Source organism: Castor canadensis, chromosome 4 (assembly GCF_047511655.1).
Source record: "Castor canadensis chromosome 4, mCasCan1.hap1v2, whole genome shotgun sequence".
NCBI lineage: Eukaryota > Metazoa > Chordata > Mammalia > Rodentia > Castoridae > Castor > Castor canadensis.
The window spans coordinates 19,945,436-19,967,704 of record NC_133389.1 but is presented as its reverse complement, the minus strand read 5'-3'; the positions used below and the strand labels follow the sequence as shown (position 1 = coordinate 19,967,704).

Here is a 22,269-nt window from a genome sequence, read left to right as displayed (position 1 = left end):
CACTGCTGGTTGTGTCTGTCCCCTTCTGAAACCCTCCACATGCATGTACTGACACACTTCATGCAGTGAAAGACAAACACATCCTTCCTTTACCTTTGCTAGTGTTGTGAGGCTTTCTCCTGGAGGTTGTAGGACTCCATGCAGGTTGAATTTGGCTGTCTACAACATGAACCAGCAGCAAATACCAAAAGTGCCCCATGCACACTTTCCATAGGGCTTTTAAATGCAAATCATGCAACAGCTTTAACATCGCTACTAATAGTACATTGTTCTCTGTGGTTATGATTACATACATCATTTTATTTCATCAAGAAGGAAGTGAGATGGTAGAGCACTTGCTTTGTGATCCTCAGCATCACAAAAATGAAAAATAAAATTGGATGAAGGAGAGAAGCTAAGGGAATTTATCTATGCTGCACAATGAGTGCCAAGTCGGAATGAGAACTCAAGCCTGACTCAGTCCTGCGCCTTCATGGCCTACACGCTAACGTAAGTCACCTCTTCATAGAGCCTTCTCTGACTGCAACTGTCAGCCTCTCTCCCCTACCCCACATCATTTCTTTATTCGCGCAAGGTCTCTCATCAGCAGAAATGATAGTGTTTGCTTATTCATTATTTGTGTCTTGCTCTGTATTATAAGTTCTACCTTCTGCAAAGCAGTTATCTTGGACTATTTTAGTCATATCATGTCCTTAGTGCCAAGCATTAGGCACTCAGGACTTAAGAAAATTAGTAGGCACCTGGCCAATATTTAAAGGATGAATAGATGGAGAGACAGTAGATGGATGGATGGATGGATGGATGCCCCATACAGTCTGTGTATTCTTCCTCCTCATTATACTATACCACAGACACTGAAAGTCCTAATTTTCTAACTATACTCCCTCAGGCAGCACAATGAACAACACCCAATAAGCATTTGTTGACTGAATGAATGAACAGTCCTGGGAATTGTATTTTTCAATATCCATGCTCCAACATCCTAGCATCCTAATACACCAAAACACGTCTTATTCTTATCCCTAGCTGACTGCAGTTTCAAACAAAAGGAAAAATTGTAGCAGGGCATAAAACACAGAATGATCCAAAAGATCCCACCTTCAGTAGGCGCGTTTGCATCTGCAAGGCCTTGCTGCTCTTTAATTCAAACCTAAAACCTTTATTGCTCACTATATATAATATTGGGCAGACAGGAACAAGATACAAAACTGGAAAAATCACAATGCCTATCCAGAAGGAGCTGAAAGTCTCATTGGGGAAGTAGTTCTACATATTACAAGAGAATATCTTATATCCCAGACAGCACAGAGGACATTGGAAATGCAGCTGAGGACACAGAGAGAGGTAGAGAGGGGAAAGTGTGGCCTCATTCAATTCTAGTAAAGACAAAAAAACTTCTAGAGGCCAAATATAATGCTAAGAATTTATCTTTTCTGGAAACTTTGACAGGCTGGAGAGAGAGAGAGGGAAAGGAGGAAGAGGGAGGATGTGAAGGAGGGAGAGAGGAAGGGAGGGAGGATTGTTCTAAAACAAAACACTTCACAAACTTCAGCAAAACATGAAATTGACATCAAGTTTATTGCAGGCTCTCTGCCTGGGGCTGATTAATACAAATTAAATTTTAAAAATAGAATTTTTTTCCCTAAAAAAATGCATTGCCACAGCTTGATCAAGACAAAGAGGATTAAAAAAGAGAGAAACCCCCTTCATAAAAGTATCAACCTGACCTCCAAGACTCCAGACCTGAATGGAAGCCTGGCTTTCTGCTTCTGTCTAAGCAAAAGTGAGAACTCTGTTTCCATTTTGGTTTTCACAGGTCTGGGATCCTGGGGGCAGCCGCTATCATCCTCAGCTCCAGAGGTAGCCATTGTTAAGAAAGTTACTTTTATGTCAACTAACAATTCTCAACTCTAATCAAAAGTAGTTAAAAGGACTGTCTGCTCGTTTTACATAAATTAACTTACTTTTATAAATATGAATGTTAGAAAATAGAGATAAGCAAAAGAATATTTTAGAACCACTTATGTTTCCGCCTGTGTTTCTGAGTGTGTTTGTTCTGTACCATGGATTCTGCTGTGTTTTCTTCTTTTTCCCCACTTAAAAATATATGGAGAGCATCTTTCTATGTCATTAAATATTCTATGAGAAATCCCTAAAATGAACATAAAACACTATAACTTATTTTACCAATTCCCCACTACTGCTTCAAATTTAGGTTCTTTGTAATTTTTCATTGTTATAAACAATGTTTTGAAAACATTTTTATAATGAAATGTTTGGTTATTTCCTTGGATAAATCCCTTGGACTGAATTGTTAAGAGCTTTGAATAATTTTTGTAAAAGCAATCTTTTTCAAATCCAAGCAGAGATGTTCAAGTAAAAGTTCAATAGCCAAATTTCTAAACTTTTACTTCCCTAGAAAATTTGCAAAAACAAAAGAATAGGAGAAAAGCGTTCATCATCACTGAGGATGACTTCCTCAACAGAGAAATAATGCCTTTTTGTAGCGTAGACTCAAGTAAACAATTACGCTATCATTGTGTGCCATTTAGATTCAGTTACCACATCCCTTGTTCAGGAACTGGGAGGACTTCACACACTCAGGAAAAAGCCTACCCCATCAGATTCTCATTACTAATCAAATAAGAGGCACCCAGACCATATGGGAGAGACGGACCTTCAATACAGTGATAGATAGCCCTCTTCCTTATTCTAAGAGTATGCTTGTTGCTTGCTCGATCCTAATAACCTAACAATGCTTCTAATTCACATTAAGTCCGAGAAGTCAACACGAGGAGTTGAGCCAAACGATCTACCTCGAGGCTACACAAATCCCATAGGGCAGTTGTTTTGGTTGAACTTCTTTTATTCACTATCTGCACTTCTGTAGGAGAGATATAACTTTACGCAAATTCAAATATGAAAATACATCTATTTCAAGGCAGATATTGTCGAGGGTGGCCAAAGCAATCACCACAGAATTCCTCTCTCTACGGTTGTCCCTACTTCATTAAATCTGTATTCATCCCCAAGTAAATATATTCATCTCTGCAGGCCTTACAGTTTCTGTCACAACTACTCAACTCTTGTTGCAGCATAAAAGCAGTCATATATAAATGAATGAGCATGGCTGTGTTCCATTAAAACATTACTTACAAAAACAGGCAACAGTCAGAGTTAGCCCATGAGACCATAGTTTGACAGCTCCTACTTTAGGTAACAAGCTCCTTATTCTATGTAATATATTTAATTTGACCTTCACCATATTAGTTTCCTAGGGTGGTCATAATTAATTACCAGGGACTTGATGACTTAAAACAATAGAAATCTACTCTATTTTAGACCAGAAGTCTAAAATCAAAGTGCCATCTACTTTGAAGGAATCAAAGTGTTGATTCCTTCTGGAAGCTCTAAGGGAGAATCTGTAGCATGCTTCTCTTCTAGCTTCTTGTAGCTACCAGAACCCTCAGTATTCTTTGACTTGTAGATATGTAACTCCAATCTCTGCCCCCATCTGCTCTTCTCTTTTAAGGACTCACCATTGAACTTAGGGCCCACCCAATCCAGGATGATCTCATCTCAAAATGCTTACTCTAATTACATCTGCAAAGACCCTTATTATAAATAAGGTCATATTCTGGGATTTGAGGTACACATGGCTTTTGAGGACTATAATTCAACCTCTTACATCCCCTCACCACAGTACCCAGGCACAAAGTAATTCAAGGACCATAGAGTGGAGCTCATAAAACATGATTCAGTAATGCAGACTGATGCACTCCAGGTGTGGTTATACCCTTCCAGGTAACAAATCCATCCTATAAAAGCCCAACAGCATTATTGGGTGGTACAGGTTATATCCTCAAGTGAATTAGATTTTACAAAGCTCTCCACTGTCTGTGGACAGTAAATGGGTGTTCTTATAACAACAGACTCAGAAACAAATCAAATATCACCTCCAAAATCAGCAAATTTAAAGACATTCATAATAGACAAGAACACATCCCCCACACCAAAGACCTGCTCAGAGCCAGGGATATTGATCTTGTGTAAGTGAGTTTTCTGGCTGGGGTGCATGCACGATGTTAGAAAGATAAAAAACATGGATGGAGAAAATATGAAAGTCGACCAACCTATGACATGACGTGATAAGTTCAGAAGAAATGTCTAAAGTGTTTCAGTGGACACATTTGTTCAGCACCTTAAAGATCAATTTAAAACTCATTCTCATCTTTGCAGCAGATATCACAGATATATAGATATAGATCTAAACAACTTTAGTCACAAACACTAATATGTCTTATTTAGCTTCCAGAAACCTTGTGACCTAATCAACAAACAGAGTCTATTGGGAACAAAAGTGGAAATTCAGTTGAAGAGATTTTTCTCAGAGATGGGATACATTGAAACCATCTTTAACAATGTGTAGATAGCAACAGAGGTTGATTGTGTGACTTCAAGAAAAGAAAAGCCAGAGTTCAATAGGAAATCAGAAACTCAAACAGCCACAAAACTTGTTTCCTCCTGTTGCAAGCACTATGTCCTTCAGAACAGAAATGAACAAAGAAGTTTTTTGCCATTAAGTGTGTTAAAGACAAAATGACTGCTTGGATCCTTCATTCTTAGAAAACAAAAATGATCTGAATGCCCATATCCTGAGGACATGGCAGGGAACCAGGGTTATCTAAATGGGACCCATACCACATCACACCCACGATGGATGTCTAAAACAGGAAATGATCCTCCTATGGCTTATCCATTCTTACTCTTTGATCCAACCCTAACTAAGAGAGGGGATTTTCCATGTGACAGACCAGCAAACACTAAAGAAGGGATGATGGAGGAAGGAAGTTCAGTGAGTCTTTGGGATAGAAGAGGGTAGTTGGATTGGTCTGGAACCTTCTAAAGAAAGCCCTTATGAACCACAATCATGGATAAGGGGTCAGAGAACTTTACCATTCTCTTTCATCTTTATCATTCCCTTTCCCTTTCTGCTGAATTCCTAGACTCTTTCCTTGTGAATAGATTTTACTCTCTGACACTCCTTTTCAATTGTCTGCTATGGTCTGAATATTCATGCCCTCCCAAATTCATGTTGAAACTAAATTCCCAAAGAGATAGTATTAGAAGTTGGGGCCTATGGGAGATGACTAGGTGATGAGGATAAACCTTCACGAATGGGATTAGAGCTTTTATCAAAGGTGCTCCAGAGAGCTGCCTTCCTGCTCTCCACTATGTGAAGACATAGCTAAAAATGTGTCATTCTAGACACTGAGTTTGCCAACACCTCAATCTTCAACTTCCCAATCTCCAAATCTGTGAGAAATTAATTTTTGTTGGTTATAAACTATCCAGTCTATGGCATTTTGTTACAACAGTCCAAATTAACTATTATTTTTCTATGAGGCTGATAAGACATGGTCCCAGTATTCTGTTTTAGGAATGTCCTCCTTATTAACTTTTCTCTGCTTACACTGAGCTTTTTCACATGTTGGCCATATAGTCTTCCTCCTAGTCAGCTTCCAGCTTGGTGTCACCTTCACTGCCCCATGTGGATTAAGTTACTCTAACCCCAGACTTTACATTATTTTGTAACCAGAGATCATCCTAATCTCAGCTTGTGGTGGTGTGCCCCAAACCTAAGCAAGGCTTTAGGAATGACTGAGCCTAACTATCTTAAGAGTACCATCAATTGTCAGGATAACCTACCTAGTGTCGGGAACTAAGAATCCAGCCTCCTCTATTGCAGTATAGGAGAACAGAGAAGCCCACGGATAAAATGGGAGGTAGCATTGTGATAAAGAAACAGAAATAAACTGAGTCCTTGTGGTTAGGGAGAAAGTGGTTGTGAAGATGGAGGCAGGAAGCTGGGGTGGGCAAATTCTTAACAGTATCACAGAAAAATGGTGTTTTCAGAAGCCTATTCATGATTTTGCATTCCTAGGAGTGTCTGAGTGAGGCAAATCAACATCTGTTCTAAAACCACTTGAGGCTCATTTATTATCAAAGCTTAACATAGCTTATCCAGCTTAATATAATACCCTTAGACTTCAAGCTTTCAGAAATAAATACCACCAAAAGATGGCATTCATATAGAAACTGCCCCAATTGAACCTCTTGATGTCTAGTTACAGACTCTATCTCCCCAAACAGGCTTACATTCTCCATACCTATTCCCCCATCCTGACATGGAATTATTTGGCTTACCCTAAAATTCCCACATTGCGCTCATACCTTGTGCTTGCTCCTGCTTTAGTTTTTAACTCCTCTTGCTGTGAGTTTTCTGCTCTGTACTTTATAAGTCAACTAACGTAGGCTTCCTTAGAGCAAGAGCCATGTCCCATACCTCTCTGTATCCTTTACTTGGACTCATTTACAGGAGGTATTCAGTAAGTGTTTAGTAATTGCACAGCTGCTCAGACATAACCTGTGGTTCTTCTTCGAGTTCTATCTGTCCCTGAGCAGCTAGTCCTGGTCAGCATCATTTCTGTCAACAGAAAGTTCTTCATATAGTTTCAGAAAGAGGAAGACAGTGTGACTCAGTGGTCTTTGTGCTACACAGCCACAGGTGGGAGACTTCTCAAGCGGCACCCTGTCCCAGGTCCTGCCACAGAGTTATGTTGTGGTTGTTTTTGTTCTTCCTCAAATGTAAACTTCTCTGAGAAGTTAACAGATGCTGCCTAATTTCAGCATAAACCTAACTGAATAGTAGAGATGGTTTTCATGAATAGATATATCCAAAAATCCTTTTACCCTCCAATAGCCAATCATGACACATCCCTCATATTAGATGCCCTTCCTTACCTGGAAGGATCAATACCAGCATGTTAATTAATGGAAGCCATCTCCACATGTTGAAATTTTGGCTCCTTTCTGTAATATTATAAATTTTCCCCACTGACCATTTATTTTGAGATCTGGAAAAAATGTCTGATTATTTATTTCTTCTTACTCTATTTCCTCCCTCAAATAAACTCTAAAACTCATTCAGAATGCAATTTAAAAGCATGCTAAAATGCCCTCAAGCCCTCATCTAGGACCTAGTTCTATCTCTAAGTGACTGCTTTGACTAGACGAAGTAGTGGGACCCAAAGTGAGGTATCTTTGTCCATCATCTAAAATATTCAACCAAACAACAGGAACTAAGCAGGAAAGCCAATAGGCCCACACATTTCTATAGCTATGCACAGAAATATCAATATCCACAGAGAGTCATCTCAAATAGCCACTTGGCTATTGATCCAAGCCTATGGTACACCATTAATCTCCACAGAGTACCTAGTAAGGAAACTGCAAGAACTAGCAGCTCCATGAACCATGAGTAACAGACACTTCGACACCTCCTTGGTTCAAATTAGGGAGGGGGAAGAAAATGCTTTAGTTAAATCAAACTCCACCCACTTCCTGTCCTTCATCTAGAAACAGGATACCAAGGGAAGATGCTCTCTAAATGGACACTAAAAGTATGTACTTCCCAGACTGAAAACAGGGATACTAGCATTGAGAGGAATTTCACCTTTAGAAAACAATATGACATGATTATAAAAGGGGAACTGTTTGGCGGGGGGACCAACAGGAAGGGAGAGGCCAAAGGAAGAAGGTGGAGGGGTGGTGAATATGATCAAAGTTACATTATATGTATGTGTGAAAATAGCATAATGAAACTCACTGAAAACTGTTAAAAGAAAAAAAAGGAGAGGCAAAGAGGGAAAGAGGAAAGATTCATAGAGACTAAGTGAATTTGATCAAAGCACATTATATGCATGTTGTAAATATCACAGTGAAATCTTTTTGTACAATTAATTTATGCTTATAAAAAATGTGGGGAAAAGGAATTTCAGAAGCTCAGAGGAGTGAGTTACTTCTCCTAAATAAATGACAGACAAAAGACTAGAATCCAGGTTCCTTGACTCTTGCTCCTGGCCCTTTCTTTCTTTCTTTTTTTTTTGCTGAAAAAAGCGCAAGGGCATCAGAAGGAAGAGCACCTTCATCTTCCTGCACCTCTGTGGCATTGCCTCCTCTGCCCCCTGCTGCAGGGACCCGCCAGGCTGTCTGGGCTTCCCCTGTGTTTGACTTGAAGTTCAGATTTCCTGGATCTGATCAAAAGGCAGCAGCCTAGATTTCAAATAATCACCACTGGGCTGTAATTAGTAATTAACTTGTCAGTGTTCTGGCAGCAACAATGGAAACCCAATGGGATCCACTGAAAATTAAGACCAATGAGAAAAATACTAAAGCAAAGTGGATTTTAAAAGAGATACATCTCTTGCTAAGCCTGGTAAGTGGAGCTAATTCTAATTCCTCCTTACAGAAGAAAAGATAATGATGGGGTAATATGTTACTTTGAAAAAGGAATTTACATCTTACCATAGAGCTCCGAGAACAGGTTGGCTTACCCAGGGGACCACGATGGGACCAACTGACAGATCAAAGTCCTGAGTCCTGGGAAACTCCTCAACTCAGGCAAACGGAGATGGCCTTGGATCACATCCATAAATCTGAACAGGAGATAGATTATATCTTTATCTGGACTAACTCCTAACCAAATAAACAAGTTTCCTTTAATTATGAAAGTAGGTGACAAACCATATCATAAGCAATATCTGTGACTTGATCACCAATAGAAATCCCAGAAGTTTTCCTATCATATTAAATTGCCACAGATGCTGGGGTGTGATGGTACATGCTTGTAATCCCAGCACTTGGAAGACAAAGGCAGAAGGATTGCAAGTTTGAGGTGCTTCTGCAGTACACAATGAGAGTGAGCTCAGTCTCTGCTACATAATGAGCTCCTGCCTCAAAAAAAGAGAAAGGAAGAAAGGAAGGATGGAAGGAAGGAAGGAAGGATAAAACAAGCCAAAAAATTGTCACAGATATCTTTAAGTATCACATATGTATCACTACTTTGACATAAATAGTAAAGCCACCATTAGATCTTATTTAATTCTTTGAAGAAGCACATATAATATTATATCAAAAACTAGAAGGGCCGGGGTGTAGGCCAGTGATAGAGCACTTGCTCAGCATGTGTGGGGCCCTGGGTTTGCTCCCCAGCACTGCAAAAAAAAAAAAAAGTTTGTTTTTGTGGCCCTATCCTGAATAGGGTATCTGGTCCCTCATCTAAATCCTACTGCCCTCCATGACCATGACCCTGGGGAGGTTCACTAGCTTTTGGAGCATTCCTCCAGGGGGCCTTCTTAAATACACTCTGCCACTTCTACTCTGTTGCCTTTATGTGCAAACGTATACTCCTCATTAGATGCTTCCTAGGACTGAATTCCGGCCATACAACTATTTCAGTAAATTTGATTCCATCAACTTAATGTTTTGCTATTTCAGAATGGCTGGAACCTAAGTTACTTAGAACCTTCTCCATCCCTTCAAAGCTTTGGCAGCACAGGGATGACTCATATAAATAAGATAATTAGTTGTCTCCAAAGACTGGGAATAAAAGGGGCTGACTGCACTGTTTTAAAGGAGTCCCATTATTTCTGTATTATCAGAGTAGGGGAAAGCTCTTTTTATCCTGTTGAGAAATTAGCTTCACTTCAACAACCTAGAAATGTTAACATCTTTCTGTTGGAAAGTCTTCATTGCACTGAAAGCACGGAAGGCCACAGCCCATTACCTAGAAGGGCTGGAGGCCTTTCTGAACCCTCTTGCTGCCCTGCAAGCAACTGTGCTGACAGAGCTTGACAAGTCACCAGATATTACAGAACCCGTGAGATTACTCATAAGCTCCAGCTCCTGGATCCAAACTAGTACCAATACTGCCAATCTCACCTCGTATGGTATTAGAAATTATACAAACAATTATTGATAGGACATCTCTATTTGTCCAGGATGGTAACACTTTATGACTCTTGTCCAGGCATAATTATCGCTAGAGTTTCATTGCACCCTCAAGAATGTAATAATGATTTGAATAACCAAGCACTCACTGGAATATTCAATGCTAGATACTTGCCTAATGTTACAGTGTTTTCTCATATACATAGGCCGGAGTTTTTCCCCTCTGGAAACATAATTTACATATAATTATATATGTGTGAGTATATATATATATATGTACATACATATATATAGCTTCTCTCTATATACACATATATGTGTATATCTATCTATCTATAGATAGATAGATTTAGGTGTTCAGTTCCATGAATTTTGTCACCCCATACAACCTATAAAACTGTTTGGGTCTATCCTGAAATTCCATTGGGCCCCCTTCAGTCCATTCTCTCACCCCAAATGAAAACATACTCTGATTCCATAAGCATAGACTATTTTGCCCATTCTTGGATTTCATATAAAAGGAATTACATTATGGGTATGGGAGGAGGTGAAAGGTAATCATTGTCAAAAATACCCTCAGATCCTTAAGTGTAATAAGGCCCACTCTCCAGGGTAAAAGACTTTGCCAGGGCCTTATACCAGCTGGGGATGGGAGAGATTCCTCTTACTCCAGACCCCCCTTGAGCTTTCCTGCCACTCTTGAGAGGGAAAAAAATGCGACAGGGTAGTGACTTCAAGAAAATAGATTGGGGGTGCCACAGCCAGAGAAGGGAGTAGAGGAGCTGGGGAAAGAAAAGAAATACCACTGAAGGAAAGCTTGTGAAGTTCACATTCCTGAGACACAGGTCACTAGTAGAGTGAGATGTAGATTAGAGAGTGTTCTCTCCTACACCCTACCACCACACCAAGATAACACCAGTATAATATCAAAGGCTTCCATCTGAAAGAGCTGCAAAACACGAACTCTGCAGAAATGAGAATAGGAAGCTCAAAGTCAGAACACAAAAACATGGTCACTAGAAGGCAAGGCGCTAGGGAAGTAGTTTGGTAGTTGAGCACTTGCCTAACATGAGCAAAGGGCTGGGTTCCATCCCTAGCACCACAAGAAACCAGAAGAACCTGAAGCCTCTGGTGCTCTAACTACAGCAATTGTTAAACACAGAGCAAGCCCTATCATATTAACATAAATCCTCTCTCACTAAAGCCCGTTAACCTCAGTTCCTGTTTTCCAAGAAAAACATGTCTGACCTTCAAGTAAAACAATATAAGGCAAGCCAAAATAAAAGAAGAAACAGGGTCTAAAAAGACAGCAATCATCAGATGCTAATTTATCAGACAGGGAATTTTAAACAACTCTGTATGCTAAAGGAAAGAAAACAACGTGCTAGAATAATGGGTAATGAATAGAGATGGAAAGTGAGAAAGAACCAAAAGGAAACTCCCTGGTAACCAGGGGCTGGAGGGTAAGGTAGGGGAAATGTTCACTGGATTATATAAAATTTGCATTAGCTAGGAACAAGAAATTCAGAGATCTATTGCTCAATATGGCAGCTATTGTTTATAATAATGTAGTCTATTATTGCAAATCACTGAGAGAGTAGATTTTAAGTGTTCTCACCCTAAAAAAAAACATGTGAGGTAGTACTTATTTTATTTTGTTTTTGACAATACTGGGTGATTTTTTGTTTGTTTGATTGTTTATTTGTTTTTGGTGGTAGTAGGGCTTGAACTCAGGGCCTACACCTTGAGCCACTCTACCAGCCCTTTTTAATACTGGAGTTTTAAACTCGGGGCCTCAAACTTGCAAGGCAAATACTCTACCACTTGAGCCCCACCCTCAGGCTTTTTTTGCTTTGTTTTCCAGATAGGGTCTCATGCTTTTGCCCTGGCCAGCCTCCAACTATGCTCCTCCTACCTCTGTCTCCTGAGGACCTGAGATTTTAGGTGTGCATATTTCGACTAGTATGATTCAGCTATCCCACAATGTATACTTATTTCAAAACAACATGTTGCACGTGGTAAATATACACAATTCTAGTTAATTTAAGGGAATAATTTATTAATTATTCTTTAAAAATGAAAATGCTAGGAAACAAAAACATTGTAGTAGAAACAAAGAATGCATTTGATGGGTACATCAGTAGATTAGACACAGCCAAGGAAAGAATCAGCGAGCTTGAAGACAGGTGACTAAAACTTCCCAAAGTGAAACACAAAAGAATGGAATAATAACAACAACGAAATACCCAAGAAACAATATCAAAGGGGGCAACTTATGCATAACATTTGCATATGGATAATTGAAATACCAGAAGAAAGAAAAAGTGATGCAAAACAAATATTGAAATTAATAATGACTGAGAAATTTCCAAAATTAATGACACCAAACCACAGGTCCAGAAAGCTCAGAGAACACAATTTTGTTCAATTCTTCTACTTCATTACTGATTTTTTTCCTACTTTTTCTGTCAATTGTTGAAAGTGTATCAAACCACCAACTATGACTATAAACTTGCCTTTTTCTCCCTTCAGAAAGTTCAATTCTATATCATAATTTTAAAGTCTCTTATTAGGTGGATGCACATTTAGGAATATTAAATCTTCTTAATGAATATTTCATTATTACCATTACAGCATATCCCCCTTTATCTCTGAAAAGAGATAAAGTGAAAGTTTCATGCTTACTATTTCCTCTGCTATGTTCTGTATGAAGTTAAACATGTCAATTGAATTAATTTCTGATATGATGGTTTTTTCTAGCATTTTCATTTGTTTCTTTGTCACACCTTGCATCTCTCTGCTGAAATTCCCCATGTGTTCACAAATGTTGTCTACTTTCTCACTAGTTTCTTTTAGATATTTTTCTTGGTTATTTTAAGATTCCTGTCTGATAACTGTAACTCTGGTGGTCTTTCTCCCGTCCTAATTCTCTCTTCACGGTGGATCACATTGTCATTCTTTTTAACACATAATATCTTTGAATGCCAAAAATTCTGTGTTTTTAAATGGCAGACATTGAAACAATACTCACCCAGACAAAGGCTCACCCTTCCAAATCAAAGTATAGGGAACCAAGTCAGTCTACTCTAGAGTTGAACTAAGTCTAGGCTTTCCTGTAACTTCAGTTAGATTTAGTCCATCAACTGGCTTCAAATCAGGATCAAGACTTTTACGTTCATCAGGATTTGGGAGCTGAGCCCTGCAAGATTCTGAGAATCTTTTTATCACCATTTCTCCAAATCATTGGAAATATGGTGCTAACTTTTTGGTCTTCACAGCTCTAATAACAGACTTTGGGGTACGTGGAAGTTCTCTGTTCTCCAGCCCTGACTTTGGTTTTATATACATTGAAATTTCTCTCAGTTTCTCTCTCTCTCTCTCTCTCTCTCTCTCTCTCTCTCTCTCTCTCTCTCTCTCTCTCTGAAGGTCTGAAGTACCCACAGGGACTTTTCTTGTCCATTCTCTATCAATGGGTGCTTCTTTTGAGAAATTGTTTGGAGGTTCTAGCAGGGGAGCACACTACTCATAAACCCTTGATGGAAGAACAGTCCTCTCTACCTCTCTACCTTAAAGGAAGGTCATTCTCTTTAAGTGTGCAGCTTCAGAAGTGACACAGATGGAGTGGTGAGGGAGGAAGGGGACACTCACCTAAACAGCCAGATCAGTCAAATCAACACTAATAGTCAATTGGGTGACTGATGTTGCAGCCACATTACCTTTACATCCATCAGCTGCTTCTCTTTTTGATGAAGACACTATTCTTCCAAATGTCCTCCTCTGCTCCCTAGCTTCCAGTGGGATGCTGCAGGCACTCAGTGCAGAACCAGGGTGCACCAGATGGAGTTCTCTCAGGCTTCCCACCACCACACACACAGCCTTCAGTGCCACATCTGTGTACTCTGTGATTCAGAGTTTTTCTCTTGGATCTCCTGTCTCAGCCTTGCGTACATGCATGGATTGAATTTTGTTCCCCTCAAGTACCTCAGAATGTGACCTTATTTAGGAATAAGGTCCTTGCAGAGTCTGAAGAGGCAAGCAACCATCAAAACCAGACTTGGTGGTACTGGGTTTTGAACTCAGGGCTTCACGCTTGCTCAGCAGACACTCTACTACTTGAGCCACTCAGCCAGCCCTTCAGAACCAGACTTGGATAAAGCAAACATGCTGGTGAGGTCACCGTGGAGTAATGTGGACCCCTAATTCAATATGACTGGCATCCTTATAAAAAGGGGAAACTGGGACACAGTCACAAACCAAAAGAGAACACCATATGAAGATGGAAGAGAATGCGGTGGTGCTTCTAACAAGCCAAGGAACACCAAAGATTACCAACAAACTATCAGAAACTAGCGGGGGGAGCATGGAACAGATTCTTTCTCCCTGCCCCAGAAGGAACCAACCCTGAGGACACCATTATCTCAGACTTGTAACTTCCAGAACTAAGAGACCATAAATTTCTGTTTAAGTCACTCACCTGTGATACTCTGTTATGTCTGCTGTAACAAACCAACAGGGTGTACTGCTCCCATCTACTCAACGAAGTCCATTAAGAAGCTGTGTAGTGGGCACTGATCTGAACTGCGGCTGGGCTTCTTAAGATATTAACTGGTTGTACCAGACCAATGTGGCCATTAAAATTTCAATGAAGGCAGCAGATTTGAATAGACACTTTATAGAGGAAGGTACACAGATAGTGAATAAGCATGTGAAGTAATGACCAGCATCACTTGCCATTAGGGAAGTGCAAATCGTAACCGAATAAATGCTGCTACATATTTATTAAATGGCTAAAAATTTAAAAGGTTGGTTCTATCAAGTGTTGGTGGTGACATGGACAAACTGGTACTCTCATACACTGCTGGTAGGAAGCAAAATTGTATGACCATTTTGGGAAACTGTTTGTCAGTTCATTAAAAAGGTAAACATAACCAGGATTTGGTGGCTTATGTCTGTAAGTTACTCAGGAGGCAGAGATCAGGAGGATCGCAGTTCATAGCCAGCTCTGGGCAAATAGTTAGCAAGACCCTATCTTGAAAAAACCTATCACAAAAAAATGGACTGGCAGAGTGGCTCAAGCAGTAGACTTGCCTTCCTAGAAAATGTGAGGTCCTGGGTTCAAACTCCAGTGCCACTAAAAAAAAAAAAAAGGTAAACATACATTGTTGTATGATTTGGCCATTCCACTCCTTGGTATATACCCAAGAAAATAAGCATATGTCAACACAAAGGCTTGTTCGCAAATGTTTTTGCAGCAACCTCATTTGTAGCAGCCCCAAACTATCAGCAACCAATATACCCATGGACAGTGAATAGATTTTAAAAAAAAAGTTATGGCATAGCTATACAATGAAATACTACTCAGCAATAAAAGGGATGAACTATTGATATGCACAGCAACATAGATGAATCTCAAAATAACCATGCTAGGTAGAAGAAGCCAAACCTAAAAAGAGTTCATACTGCTTGATTAGAAAAACTGTGGAAGTACAAACTGGGCGCTGGGGCTCACACCTGTAATTATAGCTACTTGGGAGGCTGAGATTGGGAGGATTGGTGTTCAAGGATGCCCCCCAAAAGAAACCTTCAAGAGACCACATACTAACCAATAGCTGGGCATGATGGCATGCACCTGTAATACCAAGTTACCTGGGAGGCTGAGATCAGGAGGGTCACAGTTCCAGGCCAGCCCAGGCAAAAAGTCTGTGAGACTCTATGGCAACGGAAAGAAGCTGGACATGGTAGTAAACCCATCATCCCAGCAAGATGTGTGAAGCTTAAAACAGGAGGATCATTGGTCCAGGCTAGCCTGCGCAAAAAGAGAGACCCCATTTCCAAAATAACCAGAGCAAAAGGGCTGAAGAAATGGCTCAAGCAGTAAACCTATGATGAAAGAAAGCAGATCATTGGTTGCCTTGAAATGGGAAGGTGGGGAGGGAAGAAATGGGGAGGTAATCAATAGATTCATTATTTTGATTGTTGTTATTATGACTTGGTTGTAGCAGGTCCACACCAAAACTCACAGCGAAATTTCATTCCCAATCTGACAGTGTAGAGAGGTCAGGGAGGCTCTACCCTCATGAAGGGATTAATGTAGTTCCCATGAGGATGAATTAGTTACTATAAGATTGGGTTGCTTTAAAGTGAGTTCAGCTTCACTCTCTTGCTTCAGCTTTTACTTCAGCTCTTGCTGTGTGATCTACACGGGATCTACTTGGGAAGCACATACCTGCTTCCCTCCCCTTTTCCACCTTTCATGGATCAGCATATGACTCTCACCAGAAGCCAAACAGATGCCAGCACTATGGTCTTGAAGTTCGAGAACTGTAAGTCTCTTTTCTTTCTGAAGTACTCAGACTCAAGCATTTTGTTACAGCTTCAAAAAATGAACTAAGACTGTGGTAGAAGTTTCATGGGTATACACAGATATCAAACTTACCAAATATTACCCTTTAAATGTCTCAGATGTATTACATGCTAATTATAGCACAATAAGACTCAATTTTAAAAGTTATTTGAAGTTCACTTGGCTTCTTATTCCTGCCTTTGGCTATCCTCCCTGCCACTGCCTTTTTCTTCCCTCCCAGGGAAAGCTTGTCACTTTCTGGATTGCGTTTCTTTTAGGGCTCTTTCTATCCTCAGCTCCAGGATTTTTTATGGAAAATATATGCAACATAGCATTTACCATTTTAGCCATTCGGGGGCATCACAGGTTAGCAGCATCACAGATTTCACTTTGTGGTGAAATCCATCATCACCACTCACCTCCAAAATATTTTCATCTTCCCAAACAGAAACTCTGCACCCACTAAAACTCCCCAGATGTCTCTCCCACCAGCTCTGGCAATCACCTTTCTCCTTTCTATCTCTGCAAATTTGGCTATGCTGGTTAACCCATACAAGTAGAATCATATTTCGTCCTTGTGTGACTGGCTCATCTCGCTTAGAATAATGACCTTAAGGTTTATTGATGGAGTAGCAGTATCAGAATTTCCTTCCACCACATTTTGTTTATTCATCCATCGATGAACATGTGGGCTTCTTTCACTTCTGGCGATTGTGCCTGATAGATATTTTAAATTATAATTTTTATGTTTATCTAGTTTCTTTTTCCTTTTCATGTCAAAGGAATGGTCTGTTGCAACTCTCTACTCCCTAACCAGAATTAGAACTTCTCTATATATTGAGTTATAAACTCATGTTATTTATTGACACAAAATTCTAGAATTAAGGGTTAGGAATCTATGTTCTATCAATCACAGAAAGATGATGAATCATGAAAAACATAAATAATAGAGCCCAATATTCATAAGATAAGCCCTTCACCATCTAAGATAACCACAGCCCAAACAGGGATGCAGTTACAACCGAGCAAATACTGGAGCTCATGTGCTTTGGTGCTTAGTCTGGTTGTTTTCCTAGTTGTGTTGTCCCCAAAGCATGAGTTAAACTGAGAGATAAGACATCATAAATTACTCATTTTCCCCAAATTCATACATAAGCTTAATATAATTCCAATCAAAACTCCAACCAGATTTTGGAAATAGCAAAAAACAAAGCAAAGCACAACTGACCTTCACAAAATGACTGCTAAGTTCAACCTAAAGAATAACTATGAAAAAACAATCCCCAAATTATTGAAAAACAATTACTAATGAATGACTCACCTTGGCAGTTATTAAAATATATAAGAAGTCACTATAATTAAAGGTATATTATTAGCAAATGAGTAGACAGGAAAATCAATAAATTCTGTTCTTGAACAGAAATTCCGAAAGCAGATCCAAGAACTCAGTATGTGATTATAATAACATCTTAAGTCAGTGATTAAACAAATGGCATTGAGAAAAATGGCTCAGATCCGGGAATGAATCGTAAGGAAGTCAAAGGTCTGGTATTCAGGTTCTGTTATCCAGAGAAAAGTTGCTACCGTTGCTGGGGCCATTGTAGTATGCTTTCCACACAATCCCTCATGCTCTCTTCCCACTGTATTTATTTTTGGTTTCATTTAAGGTCACTCAAGTGTTTGGGTTAACCGACCGCCTTGCAAACAGTCATTTACCCAGAGTGAACACATTTTAGCTGGCAAATTTCTGATGAATTAGAATTTCTTTCCTATTATTAACTGCAATAGAAAACCCTAAGGGATATTCTTCAGATAGTTCTAAAGCTGAAGAATTGTTTACAAATATCCCACAAATGCAAATTAAGCCCATTCTATGTGCCAAACAGTGTGCGAGGGGCTGAGGATACAGAAATGAGGAAGGCTAGTCTACCTTCAAAATGCTGTTTAACCTGTGAGTTCAGTTGATAGGCTGACTGCAATAGATGTCACTTCTTCATTTATTGCGAAATCACATTGTTTAGCTATGATCACAAGAGCACATTGGGTAAAAATATGAAATACCAGTGAAAAATCTTAAATTCCAGGAAAAGTATTCGAGATAGCCGTTGCCTCTTAGATTTCAGCAGACACTAAGCAGGATCGTTAGAATCTGATGCGTGTGTTTAAAGATGCTCATTCTAGCAGATTTGCTGGGAAAATGGATCCTCCTGCCTCCCTGTTGGCCCACAAAGCAGCCACAGCTGGATGCTTTCTCATCCGGAGGATGGAGAGCATCCTCCCCGAGCAGATCTGACAAGCCGGTGGCGGTAGGCCGTGACATACAAAATATGGCATAATTGTAGACTGTAATCATCATGATGATAGCTGACTTGATAAGAGAGGTCAAATCCCATTTTTATATCCTGAATTTCTAAAATATCGTTTCGTCAAAAAAAATCAATTTCTCATTTTTCTAGCGTTAACTTGAAAAGGGTATAATTGATGACGCCTACGTTCCCCTACATCACCCAGGACTGTGCGAAAGGCTCACACCCAGCAAGCCATTTGGTTGGAGCCAGGCGAGCAGCAGTCACCTTCACAGCATCAAACACCCACGGGCCCAGACTGCTTCAAAGCAAGAACACGTTTTACATCCTTTGGTTAAGACTGTGGGGAAAACCTTGACTCATGGAATAGAGACGCTCGGCTGGCTCATTTGGGTTTTGTGGTCCAATTTGTGGATGAGATATTTATAAAATCCGGTGATTACAATGCCACCTCATTAACATTCATTAAATGAAAACCACAGAGTGCAGCGTGGGACTCTAGTCAGAAGGGAGGGAGGAAGAAGATGAATAGGAAGACTGGCTTTCCTGCTTCAACATAGGCAAAAAAAAAACCCAGAGCCAGAGGACCCCTCCCACTTCCTTTGAGTTAGACTTTCTTCTTACAAAAGGAAGAAGGGAAGGGGAGAGGAAGGAACATAACTTTTCTATTTATCAATTTTGTTTGATCCTGAAGTAAATCAAATCCAAGTGAGGACCAAGTCCACTCCCCCTTGAAATCAAATTCTCTACTCCTTGAACTATTCAGCCAAGGGGACACCTCCTCCAGGATGTCTGCCTAGACTACAGTTATTCCATGGGCTCTTTAAAGCTCAGTGAGGTCATGTGGACTGTCCTGGACTCATGTCTTTTCAACACAAAGTTGCTCTTCCTGCTCTTTATCTTTCTGTCCCCAGGGGTGCAGTGTAACTTCATGGAACAAACCAAGGCTATGCAGCCAGAACAACCTGGACTTCAGACCACTGCTGGCACACATGGGTCCCACAGCCTCTGATAGCATCCACTGTTATGGTAGTGGAGGATAGACCATTATATAAATTACACGGTGAGCACTCAATCAATAGTAGCTACAATTATTGTTATTTTATTGATACAATAAAATATTGACTTTTTTCTTCTAGTCAATCTCAGATTCAGGTTCAGATGATGCACTCTGTGTAGACCTGCAATAGGATTATCCACACTGCAGACATTCTGCAAATACTGACTGAACATATGAATGATGCTACATCTGACAGAACATTTAAAAGTTGGGCTCCATCTTCACTGACTACTCAAATCTAGTGATATGACAGTGATGTGTGCAACAATTTGACCTAAGGATTCTGCAAAGTTTTCCTCCTTAATTGTCAATTATAGAAAAATCTAGATCTCTTATATTCTTCCTTCCTAACACTCTACCCCACCCTAGTCCCCATCACAGGCAAACACACACACACACACACACACACACAGATTTTCTCAATGGTGCTTAGAGTCACTGAACATAGAGGCAGAAACTCCAAGTGAAGAGACAGAGGCCCAGAGGCATCAAACAATCATCTGAATAGTGGGATCTATATATGTATCTTTTACCCACTTTTATGTATCTGGGGGCCAGAGGCAAAGAACCATGAGCTAGCAAGGACTATTTCTGTGATTTTAATTCCACACTGCCTTCTGTGCTTTCCCTCTCAGGCCAGTGGTGCATGTGCATGACCCTCTGCAAGCTGCGTAATTGAAACACCAAGCTGCTAAGCAGGAGACTACGTCCATCCTCCTGAGGGCCAAAGAGAGACCAGGTGATGGACCACATCAAGCAAATTCTGAAAACTGACTAGCGTGAGAGCAATCAGATGGAAGGCAATGAAACCCTCAAGAATGATGTTGCAGGAAGTGTTAGAGAAATTCTGCACTGGGAAGACACAGGCATAGCCATTCTCTGGGGATCAGGACCCCACTGGGGTCCAGTATGCAGGCACCTAAAAGGCTGGGCGACAGAGGTAAAGTCCCCACCACTAATACAGAGGCCTGGGGACCTGTACAGCTTCAAAGCTTGGGAACCTCCCTGTCTAGAATGAATAGATTCGTGTATATACACAGAACCACTTTTTCTTAAAAGGCTAGGAAGCAGAATCCCAAATTTGCTCATTAAATCTGTTCATTAAGGGAAGTAGTCCAGAAAAGAGATTTTTTTTTTTTTACTTTCAGCATCAGAAACTTGAAAGTCTTTGTCTCCTAATGGTTTCTTCCATGCTGCTATATCCTTAAAGTCCTAGTTCTGTGTCCCAAACACACACTCTTAATTGCATCTAGATTTCCCTCTCAAGGATACTTCATTCAGCATAATTAGAATATGAAGCCAAGGTCCTAGAATGATTTTAAAGCATTCAAATTCCTTCCTACCCAAAATCTAGCTCCTCTATCTAATTGCAACCATCCATGAAACAATGACTATCAAAGATACCTTTTTGGATTAAAGGTTCGTCTACAAGGACCTTGGTGAGTGCACAATGAACACCGTAACACTGAGGCAAACATTACTTTACCAACTTCCTAACAAAGACAGGGTCCTGAAATGAGTAGGAGCAAGACCAGAAGGTCTGGGTGGATGGACAGCTGAGGATGCGAGTGAAAGATGGATCTGAGAGGAGAGAGAATGGCCAACCCATTGGGAAGCACCAAGGTCGGGAAGGGAGTGCGGTGACCAACAGTTCTGTATTAGAGCAGAGAGCAAGGAAATGGAAAGGGAACAGAAGTAAAGCTGTAGCAGGGAGGAGGACCAGAAGAAAACAGCCTAGGTCTGAGTCCTGAGAAAGTAGCCTGGAGGTAGGGATGGCATAGCAGAGAGATAAAACCTGAGAAATCTGAATGTGAGGAGGATCACGTAGCACCAGGGAGGGGAAAGTTACATAGTACTAGGGTAAAGTAGCCAATAAAATTAAATATAACCAAATATGGATTAGACCTTGCTTCTGTAACCTGCTTGCCAGGGTATATAAGGTGAGACCCCTTTGTCCTTGGGGCTCAGCCTTTGGACACAAGTCCGCTGGGTCTGTGCTGGCACAATAAAACATTGCTTCCTGATAATTGCCTCAGTGTCCTGTATCTCAGCCAACAACTTCCTGCAACAAAACAAGCTTGGCCAATATTTGTCCATTCATTTATTCAACAAACCCTTCCTAATTGTCTTCGCTGTTCCAGGCACTGTTCTAGGCATGGTGTAATGAGAAAGCCCCAGGTTTTAGTCAGTCCAGTGGGTGTTTGGTAGCTCGATTCACTGATCGCCCTTTAGTTCGATGAGCACTGGTTTTCACCTTTGTTTTGCTAAGAGATTAAATGAGATAATGATGCATAATATAGTTTCTACCACCTATCAATCGCACCCCCCCCACACACACAGCCCTACTTCTACAATTTGATTAAAATTGACTTTGTTTTCAATTCTAGAGGTCCTATTTGTTTCAGAAAACCACCAACTCAAAGCACTGAATTTCAGAAAGGTGCTAAATTCCACTAGTCCTGGACCTGAAGCAAGCATTCATCTTCAGAACTTTTTATCTCCAGAATCCCAGCAGAACAAGACCTATAGAATTGTGAAGACTTAATGGCAAATGCTATTTTTTCTTTGAAAATACTGAAGCATGTGCTCGAAATGGAACAAACTACTATACAAATGAGCTGACAACCTATTGAGACACCATGATAATCAGACATCACAATGAACCAGCCAGTGGAAGATGAAAACACATCAACAGGATTTGCTAAGTGACTGTTCCAGGCTTGCTTTAAAAGGGAAAGAAGAAAGACCCAAAGATTACACACATCTAA

General features: G+C 40.2%; 1 long non-coding RNA gene across 1 annotated transcript; it reads left to right on the top strand.

Moving 5' to 3' along the window:
• Positions 1-15,430: 15,430 nt before the first annotated feature.
• Positions 15,431-21,496, top strand: LOC141422327 (uncharacterized). Its single transcript, XR_012446880.1, has 3 exons — positions 15,431-16,115; positions 19,356-19,504; positions 20,137-21,496. It is a non-coding gene; the product is annotated as an uncharacterized lncRNA (long non-coding RNA).
• Positions 21,497-22,269: the final 773 nt, after the last annotated feature.